We start from the raw sequence: 23,645 nt of genomic DNA, 5'->3' as shown, positions 1-23,645 counted from the left end.
GGCCATGTTTAAATTCTGACCTCATGGTAAGCTTATAACCAGTGACAGACATGGGTCACCATAAACTATCTGCCTAGGCTTACCATTTGTTTGCTCAAGACAGAGCAATTATACTTTAATTGAAAGAAGAAGGATTCTCTAGGAATAGCATAAGATGAATGTAGTTTTAGTCTTACCACCTCATAAATTCCTCTAAAGAGGAACACACACTTTTGTTGTTGTTGGAATGAAATCCTAATTAGAGTAAGTGAGTTCTTGTAAAGTTTGGAAGTTGATCTTGTGTCCACATCTTGAGAAAGGGGTTGAAAATATTCAGTAAGAGGCAAGGAAAATATTTTGCTTTTTAGAAGGTTGGGAGAAGAAAGGGGAGAGATGGGAGGGAGAGAAGAGGGAGAGAGGGGAAAGAGAAGAGAATCTGCAACTTTGCAATACTTAAGCTCACCAAATTCTTGTTGTGGGAATTGTACATTTTTACGGGAACTGTTTGAAGAGCTGTTCTGTGACTCGCTGCCAGGAGGCAAAACAGTGTGTGAATGTAGAAGCCTGAGACAGAGCTCACCCTGAGAAAGCAGAAGTTCCCCCAAATCATGGCTATTTTAGGGGAGGGGCTGTTCTGGTTCTCATGATGGAATTAGGAGCCTGAACTAAGATCGTCAAGGTGTCCAAGTAATGGGAGCCTGAACTCAAGACTGGGTTTTAAAAAAAATAGAAGCAAAAGGCTAGTTATAAGATTATAGTGTGCTGGGGTAGTCCAAAGTCTTCATGGGGAAAGTAGTCAGGAATATCCCACTTTGTGTGGAAAGTGCTTAAAAACATTGAGCTTACTTACAAATGCAAAGGTTGAGGCCTTTCATCCTAAACCTAACTAAGCCTTCTGCAATCCTTATTTTCTCTGCAATAGGCCCTAGAAAGTGACAGAAGGAAGAATAGCAGGATGCAGAACCCACCTCCCCCATTCTGCAGCACTAAGACTTTCCTTGGAGGTCACACACAACACTTAGCTTGGAGCTCCCAGGATTATTGATGGCAGCAGCCAGCAGAATAAAAATTCCATAGGTAGGCAGTAAATATTTGAAAAGACCTTTCAGTTTGGGGAATGGTTTATATTGTTGCTTAAAAATGTAGTTTGAGAGCCATGGGAGCCTACGATTGGGTGCGGCATGTTTTACAAATGATACCCATTTATCCTGAGCGAGAAACATTCCACCCTGTAAATGTCAGTTTCACAGTGACCAGATATGATGAATGAGTCCTCTGGCTCCTATTAATATGGAGGTCACACATTTAGAAAAAAATTAGAGACCATTGCAAAATTAATCCTCCCTCTCAGTGTAGCTAAAATGATAGGAAAGGAAATGGGGAGAGCAAGTTTGCAAAAATATGAAACATCAAGTTTCTTTCTGAACGTCTCTCTGAGCCTCCAACTTCATAAAGGAATTATCTTAATCACATTGGGGAAAAAAAATGAGAGGGCTTGAAATACGATCTCCGATGGAAACTCCGACGCAGGGAAGTATAGCATAAATTTCTAGGCACTCAAGCTTGGGATATTGCAGGCATGATTCCATAGCTCAACCCCTGAAAGGAATAATAATTACTATTTGGCTATTTGTCAAGGTGAGGGTTCCACTGGAGGGAACGTCTTATTCAATTTGGGAGCTGAAATTACACAACTGGTGAGATATTAAATAACAGCACAAAGCTGAAAAGAGAAAGAAGGCAAGCAAGTAGCTGAATTGTAAGTGAGGAATAAGTAGATATAAAGTGTGAGGAGGGCCTGAAGAAGAGGGTGGTTGGCTTCTCCAATGCTAATTTGGGGCTTAATCTGATTATATTCAAATTTACATGATTTTTAGTAATTCATTTATGTGTCTGTTAATGACAAATGATGTCACTTTGCAATTAGCAGGTGTGGTAAATTGATTAATCAACCAAGAGATATTTATTAAAAGTCTAATATATTTAGCCAGTGCCAAGTGTTGTAGAAGATATAAATTACAGTACTTGTAGTTTACTTGAATAAGACCATATACACAAAATCTAGCAATATAAGACAAAATGGCATATCACAAATGGTAATATATATGCCAAAGAATTTCACAGAGAGGAAACCGTTTACCCTTCTAGGGAGGAATTACTGAAGGTGCAGGTGAGGATGGGACACGTATTTGCCGCATATTTGCGCTTTGAGGATAAATTTGTGTTCCCTGTGTGGACATATATTCAACAAATATGCGTAATATGTCAACATATACATATCAAGAAATATGCATAACATTTTAGGAAGGGTATTAGGTATTAAACACCTAAAGCAAGTTGAGTTGCTACTGTTTATTTTTATTACAAGTTAGGCAAAGCATATTCCATTGCTTGATTTGAATGAGTGAGTCAGGAATATTGGCTCTTGCCTTTAGACAAGTATCCTCCTATTCCCTGGAAAAAAATTGCTCTTACGTATCACGGCATGTTCCTTGGTGCCCTGGTTTTAAATACAGCCCTGCAGTAAACTAAAAAAAAAAAAAAAATGGACAATTTGCAGCAAATATGTTAAATATTAGATTGTTTTCTTTGAAAATTAGTGTGTGAATATTGGGGGTTACTGTTTAATCTCTGGTATACTTAAAGAAAAGACTGGGTTATATATGAGTTATGGCAAAAATATTTAGTAGGCATCACCATGTTTTATGAAGGAAGCCCCTGAAGCCCCTGATAGGGGTTAGAGCAAGGACAGGCACTTTTTCTTGATAAAGGTATTAAGGTATCCATTATAACCTCCTGACCATCAAATTACTCTCTGTTTGTCATAGTGTTTTAAATTTACATGGTACCAGGCCCTTAAATGTCAGGATTCCTGTTATAACTTAGACTCTAGTGTCTTTAATTAATGCTTCATGTTCCTGTTATGGTTATTTAGAATTTGCTGAAATCCCTAGAGCCATAAATTTCTTTTACAGGTCTTTGCGGTATGAACTTTAACAAAACAGCTATAAAGGGGTAATAGGCAAGGGTAGTATATCACAGAGTTGCAGTGGCAAGATGGGAGGAAGGAAGGAATATTTTGCAAACAGATTAAAAGATTTTGTTTTTGTCAAGGGGCTTGGAACTGGAACAAATTGGACATAAAACTTAGGCAAGAAAGCCTGAGCTCCTTTAATGTTTGCGTAGGTATAAGTTGCCACTTTTCACAAGATAGACAATTTCATTTAAATCTTGTTAAGCTCAAATTGGTTTAATTCGAATGAACACATTTTCTTTGAATGCCTACTGTGTGTCTCGTATGTGTCTTACTGCTATGGGAATTACACAGAAAGGAAAAGCCAAGCTCCTGTCTCATTAATCTTCAAAAACTAGTTGTGGAGGCAAGGTTAGCATATATGAAGCAATTACAGACCATTACCAGACAGAACATAAATCTGCCAAAGCGGAGAGAGTAGTCTGTGAATTTTGAGTGCTACTGCATCTCACGGGAAAAGATCAGTGGGAACTAGAATTACCATGGGATCCACCATAAAGTAGGAAACATGAAGTGTTTCTTGTAAAATGGATGGCCATTGGAATGTGGAGACACAGGGGAAGGCCATTCCCGAGGAGAGAATAGAACAAGGAAATTCACAGCAGCAAAATAAAAAAAGACTGCATTGAATAGTGAATAAGAATGTGCTTTTAGATTTGGAAAGATGTAGTTTTGAATTGCTACATTTTCTTGTTTAAGGAAGAGAAGACTAGTTGAAAAGAAATGTAGTGTTTGAGATTTGAAGCACGGGTATCTTAGGTATTTCAAGAAAAATTTAAAATAATTGAAAAAGGAATTAAAATCTCCTTTGAGGGATATTGTAAACATAAGTTACTTATGGAAGGTTGGACAACAGATAACAGATAAATACCACATAGTGGTAATGGACATATAAAAATTAGGAAAACAAGGAATAGAACAATGGGGAATGGGAATGACTTTATCAAGGTTGTTGAGAACTCTCTAGTGTTGAAGAGAGACCTGATAACTGAAAGATTAAGAGTCAGCTATGCAAAAATTCTACCAAAATAGCACTTTAGGTATGGGAAATTTTGAGGAAGAAATCACAAATTATGAATGAGATAACAGAAGGCTTTGTAGGGTAAATATATTTTGTTTTTATTGTATTTGCACAATTTGCATCTGGAAATGTTGAGATCTGATTTACATTTTGAGGGGCACATTTGCTATTGTATGGTGTAATTGATGGCTATCAGAAAAGAACAAACAGAAAACAGGTGTCCAGCAATAGAAGACAGGATCTGGAGCTAAGCTTTGGTAGAATCAGTAGTTAGAAGAGATGGATTAAAGATACAGGCTTTGCAAGGTGCATTTATTTCCTGAGTGCCTGAGTGAAAAGAAGAATTCTTTTTACTCTCAGGTCCTGGATATGACCTACTTGTTGGAAGAAGGTCTAATTTACAAAGAAGGATAGAATGAAGAAGAACCATATTTAGAGACCATGTTTAGATCATGTGGTGGTAGAATGTCAGTTTATGGGTTTTATTTTGGACACATGAAACTGTGAGAATTGTTTGACATCCAAGTGGACTTGGGGAATAACAATTTGAAGTTGAAGAAAAAATACTCAAGTTTAACATTAGAATCAATGATATATTCTTCAAAAGCATAAATCTGAATGAAAATAATCTAAGAATAGAGTCAAGGAGAGGGACAACTTCTGCTTCTGACAACCAGTTGTTGGGAAAAGCATCATCCAGGCAGGATACAAGGAAATCAAATAGGAAGATGGTGAATTTTAAATCAAATGCAGTGGTTCTCAGCTGGGAACAGTTTTGCCCTTAAGGGTACATCTGACAATGTTTGCAACCATTTTCCATTGTCACAACTGAGGGGTATGTGCCACTGGCATCTAGTGATCTAATGAATAGAGGCCAAGTATGCTGACAAACATCTCAAAATATGCATTAACAATCCCCCACAAAAATAATATGGCCCAATATGTCCGTAGTACTGAGTTTGAGAAACCTTGCCTTATAGATAATGTCATTTCTCTCTGGAGGATTTCAAGATTATTTTTTTCTGGTCTCTGGTTTTCAGAAGTTTGATTCTACTCTGTCTAAACATGGATTTCTTTAAATTTATCTTGTCTAGTGTTCATTCAACTTCTTAAATTTGTATAGTTATGTATTTCACCAAATTTGGAAAGCTTTAGTCATTAGTTCAAATACTTTTTCAGCACTATATTTTTTTCTTTCTTTTCTGGGACTCTGATGATATGAATGTTAGATATTTTTTCAATTGCAGCAAAAAATCTGAGACTTATTTAAAAAGTATTCTTTCTGTTGTTCAAACTGGATAATCTCTATTGATCTATGTTTGATTTTATAGATTCCTTTAATCTGTTGTATATATTCTATAATTTAGCCTTCCAATAAGTTTTTTTTTGCATTTGTGTATTTTAGTTCTAGAATTTTCATTTAATACTTTTTATGTTCTATTACTTTCCAGAGACTTCCTATTTTTTTCCCCAAGCATCTTTATCATTACTTGTTAGAGTATTTTTATGAAAGCTGTTTAAATATTCTTGTCTATTAGTGTCATCTGCATGTTATTATCTGACTGTTGTTTTCCTGTTGGAGTTGAGATTGTCCTGATTCTTGGTATGACCAGTAACTACACAGTATGCTCAACATTTTGAGTATTATAAGACTCTGGTTCATATTAACTCTTGTATTTTAGCAGATCCTCAACATTTTTAGGTTCACAATTCACATCCTCACTCACTTTAATGGGTTATGAGTCAAATTAAAACTTAGTATATAGCAATATTAATAATTATAAATATTAGACAAAATCAGTAAAATGTTGATCTTTCAAAACAATAAAATGGAAAATCCCTTAGTATGTCTGATCAAGAAAAGGAAGATGACAACAGAGCAGATTACCAGTAGCACACAGATTAAAAAAAAAAAAAGGGATACCTGATGGCAGATCGTTCAGATATTAGAAAGGTAATACGATGTTATGAACAAGAATGTATTTGAAAATTTAGATGAAATTTCCTTGGCGGGGGAAGACATGGGGGTTTGTATAACTATTGAAAAATAACATGTATAATTAAAACTCTTACAAAGAAAACGCCACATTTAGATGGCTTCACCAGTAAATTCTGCTGAATGCATACAGAAGAAATAACCATTTTTACACAAACTATTCTAGACAATTGAAAAAGAAAATGATCATTAACTTAGCTGTTTCTAACAACCTAGATTTGAAAATCTGACAATTCTTCTAAAAAACCAGTTGTTGGGAATTTGACTCAAACATCTTAAAAATTCTTAGATTTTAACATCATGAATCCACACTGTATATAAGGTTTAAACCAATATATCTGAGTTGAGTTTGCTTTTAGAATACAAGATTGATTTGAAATTCAACAGCAAAATTACTGTATGTAGTTCACATTAACAGATAAAGGGGAAGATTCGTAGACCTCAAAATATTTAGAAATTGCATTTGATAAAATTCAACATCATTTAGTGGTAAGATTCTTAGCAAAATGGAATAGAAGGGATCTCCCTTATTCTGACATAAAAAAAATTTAATAATCACACAGTACACTATCTCATGATGAGATGTTGAAAACATCTGAAACTAGAAAGTACTCAATTCAATGTTTTGCCTGTGATCCTAACTACTGACATTGAAGAAAAGAAAATAAATATAACTTGAAATGAATAAAACTTCCAGATTTTTAGATGATATATTTATAACCCATCTAAAAAATATACATATAATTAGAATTAATAATTCTAATTATTATAATCTATATAATTGAGATATATTAAATACTTCTAATTAATGCAAGTTCAGCAAGGTAGTCAGATAAAAGGTGTGGTAGGCGAAATTTTAATGATGAACTTCTAAGATTCTTGTCTCTTGACTATTCAGGGTTCTATTTTGAAGGAATTTTGTAGATGGCCTTAAGGTTATTAATCGGTTAACCTGAAAATAGAGTGGTTATCTTGTATTATCTGGTTGGGCCCAATGTAATCACATGAGCCTTTAAAGGAAGAATAGAAAAGTGGGAAAGTAAATCAGAGATGCAACAGAGAGGGAGACAGAGATGAGGCAGGACGAAGGGGAGGTCATAAACATTTGAAGCATGAGAAGACCTTGACCTGCCATTGTTGGCTTTCAAGATTAAAGAATGGGCCCATGAGCAAGGAGTGTGGGTGTCCTGTGGAAGTGGAGAATAATCCCTGGATAAAAGCCAATAAGGAAGTGGGGGATGTCAATCTGTATGTAGCTCTATAGAATTCTGTCAACCACTTGAATGAGTTTGGGAGATAAATTATCTTCCTGGTCTCTAGAAAGAGATCCAACTAAGCCCTGCTGTGCCCAGACTTGTGACTAAGCTGTGAGATAATGAATAGGTGGTCTTTTGAACCACTCAGTTTGTATAATTTGTTACAATAGTTAAAGAAAATGAATGCATAGGTTGAATATCTAAAAATAACTGCCTTTCTATATATCAACAACAAATAGAGAAATTTAAAAATATTTCAGTGGGGTGCCTGAGTGGCTCAGTAGGTTAAGCGTCTGCCTTGGGCTCAAGTCACGATCTCAGCCCTGTGTAGGGCTCCCCGCTCAGCAGGGAGTCTGCTTCTCCCTCTCCCCGCCTCCCACTCATGCTCTCTCACACGAGGTCTCTCTCTTAAATAAAATCTTAAAAAAATATATTTACAATGGCATTAAAATATACAGAAAAGTTAAACATGTGAAGACTTCTAGAAGGAGATTATACTTTATTTAGAAAAAAATTAAAGGTTCTAAATAAATAGAATGTTTCCTGTTCATGGACTGGAAGACCAACGTTTTAAAGTCAATACGGATCTGTATATTTAATGCAGTACCAAACAAAACCTCAGCACCTGTGTTAGCAATTGATAATGATCATAAAACTTACATGGAAATGCAAAAAGCCAAGGATAGCAAAGCCAAATTGAAGATGAGCTAACTATCAGTTAACAAGTCTTATTACAAAAGTTACAGTAACTAAAAGATAGTGTCCTAGTGGAACAAAGATACACAAGCAAACCAACAGAACAAAATTGCAAGTCTAGAAACTGACCTGTGTATATATAGGTACTTGATTTACATCAAAATTGCCTTTGCAAAATAGTGGGGAAATACAGCCTGTCAATGTATAGTGGTTGGTACCAGTAGGCTTCCATAATGAAAAGCAATTGAAACTTGATCCCTATCAAGTTTGTGTGGTAATACAAACAAAAATCAATTTCAGATCAAAATCCTAAATATCAAAGGCAAGGCAATATAGTTTCTGGAGGTTAATATAGGCATATATCTTTATGACCTGAAGAGAGGAATAAAGAGGCAAAACTTTTAAACAAGCACTTCACAAAAGAAATATCCAAACGGCAAACATGTGAAAGTTATACAACCTTCTTACTGCAAATTAAAGCTACAATGAAACAACACTCTGCATCCATCAGAAAGGCTAAAATTACCACTACCGGTGGTAGGAAGAATGTGTTGGGATGTGATTAGAACTGTCCTAGGTTGCTGGTGGAGAGGAAAACTAGTACTATCTTAGAGTTAGAATTCTGTTTGGCATTATCTAATGACCCAGCACTTCTACACATCTGTATGCAAATAGGCAAGTACCAGAATGCTTATAGCCCATATTTATAATATCCGTAGACACTCAGATTGCTTATAGTTTATCAGCAGTAGAATGGGTAAATAAATGTTGTTAGTAATAAAAATAAATACTACAGAGCAGTGAGAATAAACAAACTACAACTGTATACACACATGCACACACCAAACCAGATGGCTCTCACGAACATTCTATTGACCAAAAGAAGCCAGATATAAAATTATACATTTATTAATGACTATATAATTTTAAAATGTATTTTTTAGGGGCAGCTGGGAGGCTTAGTCGATTAAGTGTCTGATTTCGGATCAGGTTATGATCTTGGGGTCCTGGGATTGAGCCCGGAGTTGTTTTGTCCCTCTCTTCCTCCCTTCCTCCCTCCCCCCCAAACCCTCCCCTTGCTTGTGCTCTCTCTCTCTCAAATAAATAAAAATCTTTAAAAATGTATTTTTTAAATAGGGAAAATACTGAAGTTAAAAGTCATACAAAAGAGATGATTTTGGAGAGGTTATTAGAGTGGCTTCTGGGGTCTAGTAGTGTTCCATTTCTTGGCCTGGGGGGGTGATTTCATAATCATTCGTGTATATACTTGTTTTTCTGAATTTTTCCAGTACTTGCTTTATTCTTTAATATAAGTGTATTGGGAGAAATGGAGAGGGTAGGACAAGAAAGAGGATGAAAAACATATTTAGGATAGAGAGTACATTTGGATTCAAACGAAAGAGGGGATCCAGCAAAAGAACTACAGGTGAAGAGGTGAATAAATTGAATGGGCAGTGACCTAAAATCTGGAGAAGAAAGTATTTCAGGAAAGAAATGGAGTTCATCTCTGTCAGATGATACCAACTGGCTGGAAAATTAACTTTTGGTTTTGCCAAATTAAAAGCTTTTTCAGGGAGCTGTAGAGATTAAACCCCGATTAGATAGAATTGAATTGAGGGAAGTAAAGGTGAGAAATTAGACACTGAGAATAAACCACCCTTATGAACAGTTTACCACTAAAGTGGTTGGGTGATAAATGGGGTTGTAATCAGAGGGTAGAGTAAGCAAGATTATATATATATATATATATATATATATATATATATAATGAGGTTTAAGGAATATTTATACACTGATAATAATCATCTGATAGAATGAGACAAATGCTGATTTTAGAGAAGCATTCTGGAACAGGTGGGAGAGGGGATGGGATGGAGAGTACACAGAAGGAGTTGTCCTTAGATTGGAGAGAGGTAAATCTTCCATTACAGAAGGGCAGATTATGAGGATCTAGATTCAAATATGGGACATATTTTCTAGTGAGAAAATTAGTTACTTCTCAACTACTATCTATATTCTGAATGATATATGAGATGAGGTCAGCAAATGAGCTAGAGGAGGAAGGAAGATCAAGGGTCTGAAGAGAAAGGAACTAGTATGAAATAATCACTTTGTAATGTGAGCAAATGTGTGTTCTTGGGAGATTTATTAGGATTGTCTTGACTGTGTTGAATGGCCATTTGAGATTTGTGGCCATCCTGGAGTCTATCTGATTAACAAATCTAAGAAATTGTTCATGGACTACAAACATGGAAAATTAATGGTGAGTGACTGAGATTATTAATTGTGGTTTTAAATGCTTGAATAAAACGAATATATGGAAATTATTTAATTACTATTCAGTTACTATGTTTTATGTGGGCCAACAGAGCCCTAAGTGAAGTTTCAGTCTGAATTACCTGTTTTCAGTCTCAAGATTATGGTAAGGGCATATTAATAACTTATGCATCTGCATGTTCACTGAAGTATTTATTGAATTACTATATACCAATCTTGGGGGAAGATACACTAATAAATAAACATATATACCATTTTCACTGGCATACTGAATCATCAATTTTAGAGAAACTAAATGTTAAGTTACAGACTCAATTTTTCTCTGACAATTTATAAAATTATTCTCAAGTACTGCCTTTGCAAATTAGATTTTTAAGGTGAAAACTATATTTGTATGATTTTTTCTTCCTGACTAACTGTATTTTGGCCTAGAATCTTAAAAAAAATAAAAATAAAGGGCAAGGGGTCACAAGTCATTATTTTGGAAATAGAGAATGTGGAAATCATAAAGGAATAAAACAGTTCACACACTGTACCACCTGGTGGAATAGCTTTTAAGAAGAAAAGGGTTAAATCCGTTTTTTAGGTTTCAGTTTATATTTCTATTGAATGAAGAAGCAGATCTCTTCATTATTCTAAATATAAGACCATTTGGAACTTCAAAAAATGACTCAAGAAAGCAGACTGGTTTATGGACTTAAGATACTCAGGTTATTTAGAATCAAACACTCTAATATTGAATTTAGTTTATAGGAAATATGTTCAACTTCAATAAAAATAAAGGGGGAAAAGGATGATTTATGAAAACTGGAAAACAGTGGAAGAAAGGTATGTGTCTGAAAAACCATTCTTTTTATGAAAAAATACGGGACTTCATTTTGACAGCTTTGTCAATCACAATGAAAAATTTCCAAATTATTGAGAAAAGTGTAGCTAACAATGGTCAATTCATTTTCCTGCGTTATGATCAATAAGTGTAGTAACTTTAGTAATAAGAATGCTTGATTATACATCTAGGAAGCTGGATTAGAATCTTAGTTTAATTTAATCTAGTAAATGGCAAATTTAACAAACTTAAGTGTGTTGGCTATATCTGCTCCCTGCTTTTAAGATTAACAAATACAACTGGTTAATATAGTAAGTTCTGTGAGTCCTAGTCTTTCAATGAAAATTTATTGATCTTTCACATCTTGCACTAGTTGTTGGGTAAGACAAAATGAAGGTAGGCCTTATATGCAATTTGTTAGCAACCTAGTGGGGAAGAATTGCTTTTCATCTCAACACTAAGTGAAGGAAATGGGCAGGTTCAGAAAAGGAGAAATAAACAATCTAGAATTCTTGAAAGTGATAGTTAGGAAGTTAAAGAGTTAACTATGTTCTGACCACAAGGCATTGATGCTATGGAAAGACCAAGAGTATACTTGGGTGACTTTGGAAATTGGAGTTATTTGTTTTTATTTTTTAAGTTTTATAAATATTAACAAGTATTTTTACGGAAAACTTCAAATGTCTATACCAAAGTAGAGAGCCCAGTATACTATATACTTCTCACCCAGCTTCAGTAGTCAAAACCTGGCCTTTTTTTTTTTTTTAATCTAGACCCTTACATAAGTTTTAGAAGTGCTTTTATTGATGAGTTCAATGTGGAAAATATTAAATATGTTAAGAATATACTTCATTAGCATACCACTTTATATGCTATTTAGCATTTATACTATTCCAAAAACTTAGATACTACTACTACTATATTATAGTGAAGAAGTTGTAAAAGGTTATGTGCCACTTCAGGTCCTCTTGGATTTACAGGCTTGTTCCAAGTGGAGTTTGGGCTCTAACACAGGTGCCACTTGATAGTCTCTTACCTCATACCTGTGTCTCAGACACTTTATCTCTTTCTAGAAATAAAGTGCATGGATTTAATATACCATGGTTGACTACAAGTTCAACATTTTCTATAGTATAGTTTGTTCTTTTTTAAAGCTATTACTCTCTCCTGTGTTTCTTGCAAGGTTCAGAAAGGATAATATTTGTAAGCTGATGCTGTACAGTCCGAGTTCTCTCATAGGAGAAGTCCAGTATTTGAATTAGAAATGCTGTAGAAGGGGATTAAGCATTTGATAAAATCAGAGTAGTAACTAATTAATGTGCATCTATAATAGGTGCAGGGCTTTGGGTGTGCAGGGGTAGAAAGAAGAAAATAGTCTTGTGTGTTAGAAGAAATTTTAAGAGGACAAGAGTGACTCTAGGAATTTTTAGGTAAAGGCAAACAATAAGGCGGAGGGCCAGGGAGAAGTGAAACCATACATTTTTTTTTTGTAGACTAGATGGACATTGGTTTTACCCTCTAAAAGGTCTCAATTCTCCACTATATAAACAAGAGAGCAATAGGACTTTAAATGCATAAGTAAATAAGTGCAATAATGGAGAATAGATTGGAGCTACCAAGACCGAGTACCACAAAACCACTTATCCTGTTATTATGGTCTAGATGACAGATGATTGGGATTTGAAAAAAAAATGACAGAAGAGTAGCAATAGACAAAATGACTGATTTGAGATGTATTTAGGAATAGATCTTATAGAATTTGGTATGGATGGGCGTCAGTAGTGGTAGGAGACAAAATTTCCAGTAATGACTCTGAGTTCTTTGCCTTTTAAAGAGTAATGGCATTTTCTGAGATGGGGAAGGAGTGGCAAAAGTTCTGGGATGGGTGTTGGCAAGAATAGATGAATTTTGCCACTTTGGGCATGTTAAATTTGTAATGATCTTGAAATATTCACATAATGGTGACAGGTAGACATTTGGATATTTAAGTCTGAGGCAAGAAATAATTTTCAGAGTTCTCCATATACTTACAATACTTGAATATATGGAAATTGGTTAGGTTCTCTAAGATGATACGAGAGAGAGAGGTACAGTGTGGCTGGATTGTTTGTATTATCTAAGATGACTATATTTTTTAGAATCCTGGTTGAAAGAATAGTGATTTGACAAAGGATCTTCATATAGAGTAGTAAGAAAGAGGAATCCAAAAACTATGGCTCATAAGAGTGTTCTCAGATGGAGAGACTGTTCAACAGTGCTGAATGGTGCTAAAAGGTTTAGTAAAATAAGGGCCAAAAATGCCTATTGGAACCTTGGCAATAAATATGTGAGTAAAGTGGTAGGAGTCAGACTGAAAAGGGTTGATGATGATAGTGGGTATAAATGATTGGAGATATTGGTATAGACAGCAATTTCGGGAAATCTGTATTCTTTTCAAGATGTGAGGCATTACAGCTTAATTGTTAGCAGGAATTATCCAGTTGACAGAAGTAAAGATGCTACAGTGGGAATAACTGAAGGAACACATGATCTGAGCAAGCAAGCTCTGTGTTTAGAGAAACTGATCTCTGATGAGAACAAAGCCACTTTCTCTGTTATAAAAAAGAGGAAGATGGAGGAATTGGTTACAGATGGTGGCAGAATGATCATGGCTTCTATTTTGCCGGTAAGGCCCTTCACACATTATCCAGCTTGTTCAGGTTGGAGGAAGGAAGATAACAAAAGCATTCGTGATGACAGAATACATTTAGAAAATATAGTAGTATAGTATTGCTGTGTACAGTTATGCACCCATTTGAAGTTGGTTGTAATGAATTATTAGAGTGATACCCTCAGGCCTGACTGAGCTACAGTCTGAAATAGTGCTCCATTCAGCATGTGTGCAGAGACCAAAAAAGGCAGGGGTTGATTTTATGATTGTCGTTTTGTATGATAAGTACAATAGATGGAGACCAGGTTACTGAAGTTTATTGTATGTATTAACTATGGAATATGGGAATAATTGTCAGAGATTAAAAGCAGGGTGGCAGAAAGGAAATAGATATATAGAAAAGAGTGAAAAGGAGCTTTTAATAAGTTAAGGAAAATTCCAGAGCAGATTTTTGATCAAGTGAGTTGGAAGAATAAGAAGTCATTATAGAAGGGTGGGCAGTTGGGCTCCTGATTTTACAGTGTAGTTTTTGGTGCTGATAAAGTTTGGGCTGTGGCTATGGGAGTAAGTAAATAAAATGGAATGGAGGAAAGGTTCCTTGTAGAAGAGATCAAAGGCAGAATAAAATTAAAGGAATAGCTGATATTTTTAATTTACATTTTTAATCCAGTTATGACATATACATCCAAACTTTATTTCCAAAAGTTATTGTATCCAGTTATACTCACACTGTACATGGAGCTCTCTGATGATCAGATAATTAAAAACGATCTATTAAAAGATGTGAATGCAAATGTGAATACAAATATGTGGTAAAAATATGTGTAATTAGTTCTAAAAATTCCAAAGCCTAAATTAGCTGAGGATTGTGAATATGTGCGAAGAACCACTGAAAAGGCTTTTAAAACATCTGTTTGAAGGGAAGGAACAGGGTCAGATAGAATTACCAATGATAGAGGCGAAGGGAAACTACCTCTCTTTCACATGGTTTCCTTTGATACGTCACATAGGTACAGAAATTATCCATGTTTTATTGGCCCTCCTGTCGTCCCAACAAAAGATCTCTTCCTCTCCACTGCCATTCCTCAGTACAGTTACCATTTCCGTCAGCTGGTGATACACCGGATCACTTACATGTGCCAGGCACCACCGCTTCCACCAAATCTACAAGGTGAGACTGAGCTAGCATGGCTGATGAGAAGTAACCAGCTGTGTTTTATTCAACAGTATATATCCAGAGGTGGGTACGGTAACTAGGACAATACGATGCTTTCAGTTTTTTTGATATATGCAATATTCAACACACAAGTGAACAGAAAATAACCATGTAAATATCATTCTGGTGTAACCCAGCATTAGCGTCTGCTATGGCAGGGGCTTACTGCTAGCCAGTCACTGACAATCATCAAAAGGCATTCCTACAGTAGCGGTTTACTTTGGAGTCACTGGGGCAGGGTTTTGTATACTTATTTTGCCTTCTACTGGTTTCATGTGACTCTGACTTTTTTGGGGGGAAGGGTACTGGCGTTGGTTGGCACCTTCAGGGATCCCATGTAGCCATCCCAATCCCATTCATCCATTGGAGCAGAAGGTACTTTCATCTTGAACCCTCTATGTCCTTTTACTTTCCATGTCTTCCGAGTCCTACTATGCCGGAGAGGCAGAACCTGGGTGCCTATGGGGGTCCGGCAGTAAAAGTGCAAGCAGAATCTTGAAAGGTTGTGGTGAATAAGAGATTCCATGCTCTACCTCAAGAAGCCCGTATCTTCAGCTGCAGTTGATTTGTGCCTCTGGAAAGGCTAATCCAGTGCCGCTAGATCTTCTGCATTTCAAGAATAGTTGAAATATCTCCCTATTTTTTAAATATATTTGCAAATAAATCCCACAAATCAAAAACAATGCATCAGGAAGACCAAATAGGACACATCTGTGATATAGACCAGCCTATGATCCCCCATTAGAAACTCCCTTTCATCCCTTCTGGTATCTCACCTCCAGGTTCCCAGCTCTTCTTGTGTTGGTTTTTAGTCTGTAAACAGCAGAGTTTTCTGACAAATGGAATACAGTATTTTGAATGGGTGACAAAAGGAAGGTCTTCACTGTGATCTGAGCTCTGGAGTTGTACCTGTGAAACGCTTGGCAAGTAGGAATCGCAGTTGCCTCTCCCGTGTAATACATTTCTAAAATCATAATTTGTCTCATGCTCTTATTGTGGCCTGGTTTCCAGAGAAGGGAAGAGAAAAGGTCAATCCTGCTTCTCCTATGACACAGAGGCCTTAGTACCCATGGATGGGACAACGAGCATAGACTAGGGAGGGAAAATGTTGATCAGGAGACTTGTGTTTCCTGCAGGCCAGTTAATTCCTGGCTGGGATATGTTCAAGCAGGCAAAATACCCTTGGTGAAGGTTGCCGTTCAAGTTTATTGTATGGGATGGGGCTTGAATTAGAACTAATACATTTCTTAGATTTCTTCTCTGATTTTACAAAACAAAAGCATCCATTCTTATAGCTCAAGTTCTAGAATTTACGTCATTTTCTAAATAGGAAAGTTTTAATTTCCTGAACTCTAGGGATCTGAAAAAATTTATTCTATTTATTAACCATGTCTATGCTGCGTAGGACACCAAACACGTAGTAGGTGACCAACAAACACTTGCAAAATCAAATTTGATTTATGTCTGCAGGTCTTAGCCTACCACGGTACACATATGGCTTTAATTTCTGTTGGAGTCAGAATATTTAAGAACAGATTAAATTAAAGTGCCACCTGCCAAATTTCCAAAACCAAGGGAAAAACATATTTATGGAATAATTGGAACAAGAGACGAGAAAGTAAGCACAGAGGATAAAGACTGGATTTTATTCCATCTATTTAAATTCAACATGTATTAATGAGCATCTAGTCAGCAGAGGTTCTGTGCTAGGTGGTATGGTTATGTGAAGTTTAAGCACAGTTCTGGCCTGAATAATTAAGTTGCCTGTTATTTTTCCTTTGTCCTTGTGATCCTAGAAATGATAAAAACAGTGCTCATAGGGCAAGCTCTGTGTAAGGACATTGAAATCACAGGGTTCATACTTAACACATATAAGGCAAAAATAGTCATAGAAGCTATCTTTCAATGATAGGGTGTTGCCAGCTGGGAGTTATAAAGTCTGTGGAAAAAATGGAAGGGTCCAGGAGGGCATCAAGAGAAGCCACATGATAAGGAGGCATTGAGAGAAGCCCCTTTCTTAAAACAAAACAAAACAAACAAAAAAAAAAACAAACAAAAAAAACACATTCTTTTAGAAGGAAGGAGATCATTCCTGCCTACATATGAATGGGGACAATCATTTCTAAAATGGTTTGCGTTCAAAGGGAGAATTCTCATCCTAACTTACCAGTCCCAAGTTATGTGGCAGTCTAAGTGGAGGGAAGGTCAGCCCTGGCGAGGCTCCTTGTGTGGGTAACCCTACTTTAAGAGGAAGTTTTTAGTAATACTAGAGGTGTTGCTATGGGCACTGATGCGTAGGAGCCAGATACAGTGGAAGGAAAATAATGAAAAATGCTGATTAGGAGCTCAGAGAAAGGAATGGAACATTTGTGCTCAACAATAAAATGTAATGCTCTGTTAATCTATTTCTTGACTGTCCTTATTCTGTAGGTTTTTAAAATACACTTTTGTTCCTCATTTAGTTCCTTACACTATATTTCTTCCTTTCTCATCACTTTTCCTATTTTGACACTGACTTTAATTGTGAATAGATTCAACTCTGCAAGGGCCTGAATATGAAATATAATGTCAGCATCAAGAGAATCAATGCTTTTTGCTCCCTATGAAATCAAGAATGTTAGATATGGATAGTGCGTATGAGAACCATCCCTGGCCGAGGCTCAGAAAATGTTCACTGTCAAAGCCATGCAGAGTTCCCATGTTTCTGGGGTAGAGAAATGCCTCCTGCCCTTAAATATACATGCCACAGATTTAAATATGAATACATAGTTGTGTGTATATGCACAATTTATCCAATCTATTTATGTAGCTTTGGCAAAAGAGAGATTAGACCCGAATGACTTTGCTAGCTATTTGTCAGTGATGTTACAATTAGCTTATAAATAGAATTTCTCCATTTTGTCTTCCCAAATAAGAGAAATTAGAAAGTATTTTTCCCAAGATCTCTTCATTTTCTTTTATCTGTAAACCTTGCTGTCTGTAACATCCTGTAATTCTCTTTACTATCTTTTCACTTTACTTCCTCCTTATGTCACTTCTGTCTGCATAATGGGAAATCTTGAGGTTAGAGTCTATCATCCCAACTCAGTTTAGAGATGTTAACTACTTCTCTATTTCAAAACTCTGTTTCCTTAATTCTACAAGATGGTTATATTTGATTTCCTGTATTTGTGCCCTTTACTCTTCATAAAAAAAAAATTTGATATCTTAAAACAGTGTGTTGACATTAGCAGCTGTCATGTTTGTTTCGATACCTGGTTTATTTTCATACCTTGCAGTTAGGATATCTTGATCCCCAAATGTCTTCTCCATTCTTTCACGCTAAAAACTCTGCCTGTTGGTACGTTGTCGTCAGTGTTGATCTCACTGTGGGTGAAGCCCAGATCATGGAATGAAGCAGCACACTTCAGTTAGTGGGGACTCTGAGACAGAGGGTCCACATGGTGAGGAGAGAGACTACTCTGCAAACTTTCCCAGAGAGCAGCTGGGTTTTGGGATCTAGGCTTCAAAGGATAGCATGGAAGACTTAAACCTTGATGACCCAGGACGTGAACCTACTCCCCAACACCACCTAGCCTCTGAGGAAATAAATGAGTCCAGGCAAGGAGTACACGTGGCCAAATGCTATGGGTGCCACTGCTATCGGGTGGCACAGATTTAATCTCCAGGCACAGAGCTGCTGATTTGATTTAGGATAGCAGTTGTCAAGAGCAGAAGGAGCTGCTGGCACAAATGGTGGCCCTCTCGGCCAAGCATGCTTTCCAACTGTCCTGGATTTAGGAGGAAGGGAAAAAGAGCCACAAGGGGGAGAGAGGGAGGGAGCGAGTATGGTCGCAGACCTATTGAAGAGTTGGGCTGTAACTCACTCAGAGGAATTCCATTAAATGAACTCATCCGTCATCTTGCCTTTTATTGATGAGTGGCATTGCTTGGTGGCAAGTGACATAGCAGAACAAATAGCATCAGAGTCCTGGCTCCTGTTCGCAGCACACACAGACGTGTGGGCCCCAAAACAATGAGTCATTACTTATTACATCCATTATTAACTCAGCTCAGCCTCATTAGGCTTAGAAATTGAGGAGAGAAAAAAATTAGAAGCTAAGTAACACCAAGTACCCACACATATAGGGAGATAGGGGGTGGTGTAGGAGAGACAGTGAACAAGTGAAGGACAGTTAAAACCAGCAACTCAGCAATTGTGACATTTTCAAATCCTGAGGGTCACGGATAGTTGATTGGGTGTTTTCCTTTTTCTGACATGATTGTGTTGAGGACTACATTTTAAAGCAGTGGGGCTGAAGTTGAATATAGGAGGTATATCATTAGCTAACACCAGCCCTTCAAGATAGTTTATTAGGAGTGGTGTAGGTCCTTTATTAATAGACGCTTAAAGGTTGATATATGCTGAAACCCGTATGCATGGTCATATCTTCTAAAAGGGCTTCTAGAAGTAACAGAGATGACCTGCTGCTACTGTAAAGCAATATGCCTACTGACTGCAAGAACAGGAACAAGAGATTGCAAGAACACAGGAATCTTCTTCCTGTTATTGTCCCTTCATCTACCTGTGCTTTCTCAAAGTTGGGGGCTGCACCCGACTTAAACTCATCTGCTGGATGTAAGTGCTCTACTACAGGGTCCAGATAATTAGGAGAGATAACTACTTCCTTATTTTAGCCATGCTGCACAATGATGGAAATGCTATGAAAAAGAATTAGAACTAGTTCCTTGAAAAAGATTATTTTCTGAGACAAAATATGGATGCATGTTTAGAACAACTTATGGAAGAATTGTACTCTTAACAAAGAGTACAAGTAAAGTTTCATGTGACTCCACATGAGACTAACTGATCAACTCTGTCTGCTAAATTTCCTGGTTAATTAAGTCAAAATATTGGCTATATTTTTTTCTCCCTGATTATTAAAACTATTTGCCCATGCGGTCATGAGTTCCTGTGTTTGAATACATACTCAATATGTTTTCTAGGCTTTCAAATCCTTCTTGAATGCAATCTTTAAAGATTTTAATCTTTTAAAACAGTACAAAAATAGAGTTTTTGAGTATTTTCTCTCATTTGAGCTGATAAAACACTTCTCTGAGTCAATTGAAACTTACAATGTTTATTCATCATACACACACACACACACACACTAGAGTGTTCAAAGTGTGTTTACAGATTGGCAGATCATGAATTGCAAGGTAACCAACAGAAGGGAAAAAAAACAAAACCCAAAGCTTTTCATATTTAAGACAAAGTTTGAAGTTCTTCCTTTCGTGGAGCTGTTACTTTGCTACAGTAATATTCTGGACAGGAAATAAAGGCAAAACTGGTCATCAAAATTGGTTAAATATACAGGTAAACAAATGAACGACTGTCAATGTTAACTTTCCTTTTGTGGCTTAATAGGTCTACATTTAACCATACATTTGGAAAAATGTCTTTAGAATGTGAATACACTAACAGATTGTTGGATACGGAGTTTCAGTGCACATATATCTAAGATATATTTTAACATCTCAAAAATAATAAATGATTTATTCAATTATGCATTCATCTAGCTATCTAATATAGCCTATTTCATGTCTATTATGATTATGTTCATAATGAACAGTAAAATCACACTGTAACTCTCATCTTACCCTATAAACAGGTGTTATTTATCTCCTGACTCTAGTATTAACAAAGAAAAAGGAGGAGGAAGATATATATTTTAGTCTGTGTTGGTAATTTTGAAATTTAAGCTTCTGATTATTAAAACTTCATTTTTTTTATTCTTTACACTGGATCAGACATTTATCTGTTGGACATGGTTTGAATGAAGAATGAATTAGATATAAATGATATCTACTTTTTGGTTTTGTTCTTGAGCAACTTCTACTTTGTAGTTATTTTATCGTTTGGACTTCCACCACTTTTAGAGGTAGGAAGGATATAGATCTATCAGTTTTATATATCTGTAAATCTGCCTTGTATTAACTTTGCTCTCTGGAAGAACAGGTAAATATAATCTGTTCTACCAAACATCCCTTAAAACTGTTCTAAGATGATTATTATGATTCAACATTCTTCTGTTTTCCAGCTTATGAACACTCAGTTCCCTCAAGTGTACCGTGTGAAAGAGTCAGGCCAAGTCACCTTAGAAAGAATAAAAGTTTCTCGGTAGTACAAATGTAGTAGTAACTCAGTAGCTCCATCTGCTCTTACGCCCACCCCCCTTTCCAGGCAAATAGCTTTGTGGGTTGTACAGGAGGGTCCTTTCTGGCTCTTCCTCCAGTTCAAAGGAGCTAGACCCATTGGAGAGCTATCATGAGTTGGTAAAACATTTTAATGCACAGCTATTTCTCCAATGATGCGGTCATGTGCCCTAGAGGCTACCATCCTAACTGACAAAATTTTCCTATTATAACTGAAGGTTTCTCTGCCAAAGAACCCAGTTCTTAGTCAGTCCATCTTATTTTCCACTAAAAGTTGCCCCAGTGTTTTCCTTTCTGTTGCAGGAGATTTTTCTGATTTATTGGAGAAAAATGCCTTTCTCCTACCAAGAGTGCCTTATGCTACAGAGCAGAACTGACAGATGTCCTCATTTTTCACACACAAACTCCAGTAGTATAAAGTTTCACCTGATTTTCTCTTTGTTACCACCTCTTTGTCAGACTCACCCTGACCTGAAGAAGGCTGGGACACAAAAACACATGAAAGACATTTTACTACCATGTAATCAATATCCTCTACCTCTGACTCTGCCCCTCGTCTCCCATCAAGTTTAAACGCAAATCTCTCTCGAAGGTGAACTCGTCCCCCATCCAGTATATCACCAAGGGCATGTAGTGGTTGCTCATGTTTTTCACAGACTATGCATCTTAGCCCTTGTGAATTCTCCAAGAAAATATACTTTTAATGAGAGTGCCAGCCTCCCATGAAAACTCCAGTACTCCTGATATTCAGGGATATACAACTTAGACCCTCTCCCTGAAATCCCTGGCATGTATCTGACAAAATTTACAAACCATTTGGCCTCAGATATTATGAACCCTTTTGGCAACAGCCTTCTACTTTGTCAAGGATGTTCTTGAAGCATAGCATACACTTCTTGTCAGAGCTCTCTTGCATCTGACACTTGTCTGTGGTGCACAGGACATCAGCCTCCTGGCATCTAGGTCTAGTGGGAGGCCCATCCTTTGTTGCAGTATACAAAAGGCAGTTAGGTTACCTTTTAAGGCAAGTCACTGTCTGAGATATATATATATATATATATATATATATATCTCCACTTTCCTGGCTATGCAGGTTGAACTAATGTCACTTTAGCACAACAAAATTCAAAGGTTTTCCATTTTACATCTAGAAACTAAGACAAAATTAAAGTATGGATATTTTGATGTTCAGTATAGCGAAGCTCAAACCTAATTATTTTCCCATAGGTAACTGCCTGTGGAAAAAGGAACATTTACTCACCCCAGTAGAGAGCCAGAGAAACATATGGCAAAGAGAGATTCAATGCTGTGATTAAGTGGGTTTTTGAATGGGACTTAAATGCCCTATAGGATTAGCTACAGGCAAGGGCTGAGTAAGCGCCTGTCTGCTGGTATGATTGAGGGGTGACAGGTAATCTTGCTGCCCAAATGTATGCATATCCCCTAAACCACCATGCTGATGTTAGAGAATCATTCCTTTGGGTATTATTTCTAAAATGTCTCTGTAAAAATGCAAATACTTTACCTGGAAGTAATGGAACATTAAGCCATTTATAGTCATTTAAATTTTAGGAAGGCTTATAACATTGGCACAGAGCTAGAGTAAATCCAGGAAAACAGGATATATAAAAGAATTATTGATTCAGGAGACTGAGAAGAAGTACCTCCAAGAAGGCCATGAAAAGTTGGGGATAGGAGAGAGTGTACCTCAGAGACAATAGTTTGGTAGGGGATTCAAGGACCAGTAGGTAAAAAGGGGAAGTGAAGCAACATCAAAGAATACCTTTCCAAAATTTACTAAATTCCCCAAGATCTGACTCTGATACTGTGAGCTAAACCAGAACTGATGACTTTGAGCATTTAGGCCACGTTAGGAATGGTTGATTGTTGTCTGGAAACAGCCTAGTGACCAGGAATTTCAAACTTTAAATTTGCCCTTGGAAATCTCAGCATGTACCTGAGTTTCCTTTATTTAGTGGAAAAAATTGGCAGACCTTTCCCTCAAATATTATCTTCCCATTGTCATTATCATTTTCTTCATTGCCCTTCAGAGTGTAAAAAAAAATAATAAATTGAACCATTGAACCAGATGGAGTTAAACAGACATTATTCAAGACAATTATAGTAAGGGAGAGATTTGAACTCCATTGCCATTGAAAGAAAAGGGAGAGGATTTGTGTGTGTGTGTGTGTGTGTGTGTGTGTGTGTGTGTGTGTGATGAGAACTAAGATTTACTCTTAGTAACTTTAAAATATGCAATACAGTATTAACTATAATTAATATACTGCACTGTGCACTCTATCCCCATGATTTAGTTATTTTCTAACTGGAGGTTTGTACCTTTTGACCCCCTTCACCTTTTTTTTTTTTATACCCATCCCCGGCCTCTGCCACCCACCAATCTGTTCTCTTTTCTGTAAGCTTGTGTTTTTTTGTGGGGGGAGTAGGGTTGTTGGTGGTGTTGTTTTTAATTCCAAGTGTAAGTGAGATTATACAGTA

The sequence above is a fragment of the Ailuropoda melanoleuca genome, chromosome 14 (assembly GCF_002007445.2).
Source record: "Ailuropoda melanoleuca isolate Jingjing chromosome 14, ASM200744v2, whole genome shotgun sequence".
Taxonomy (NCBI): Eukaryota; Metazoa; Chordata; class Mammalia; order Carnivora; family Ursidae; genus Ailuropoda; species Ailuropoda melanoleuca.
The sequence above is the reverse complement of the archived record's forward strand: the minus strand, read 5'-3'. Positions refer to the sequence as shown.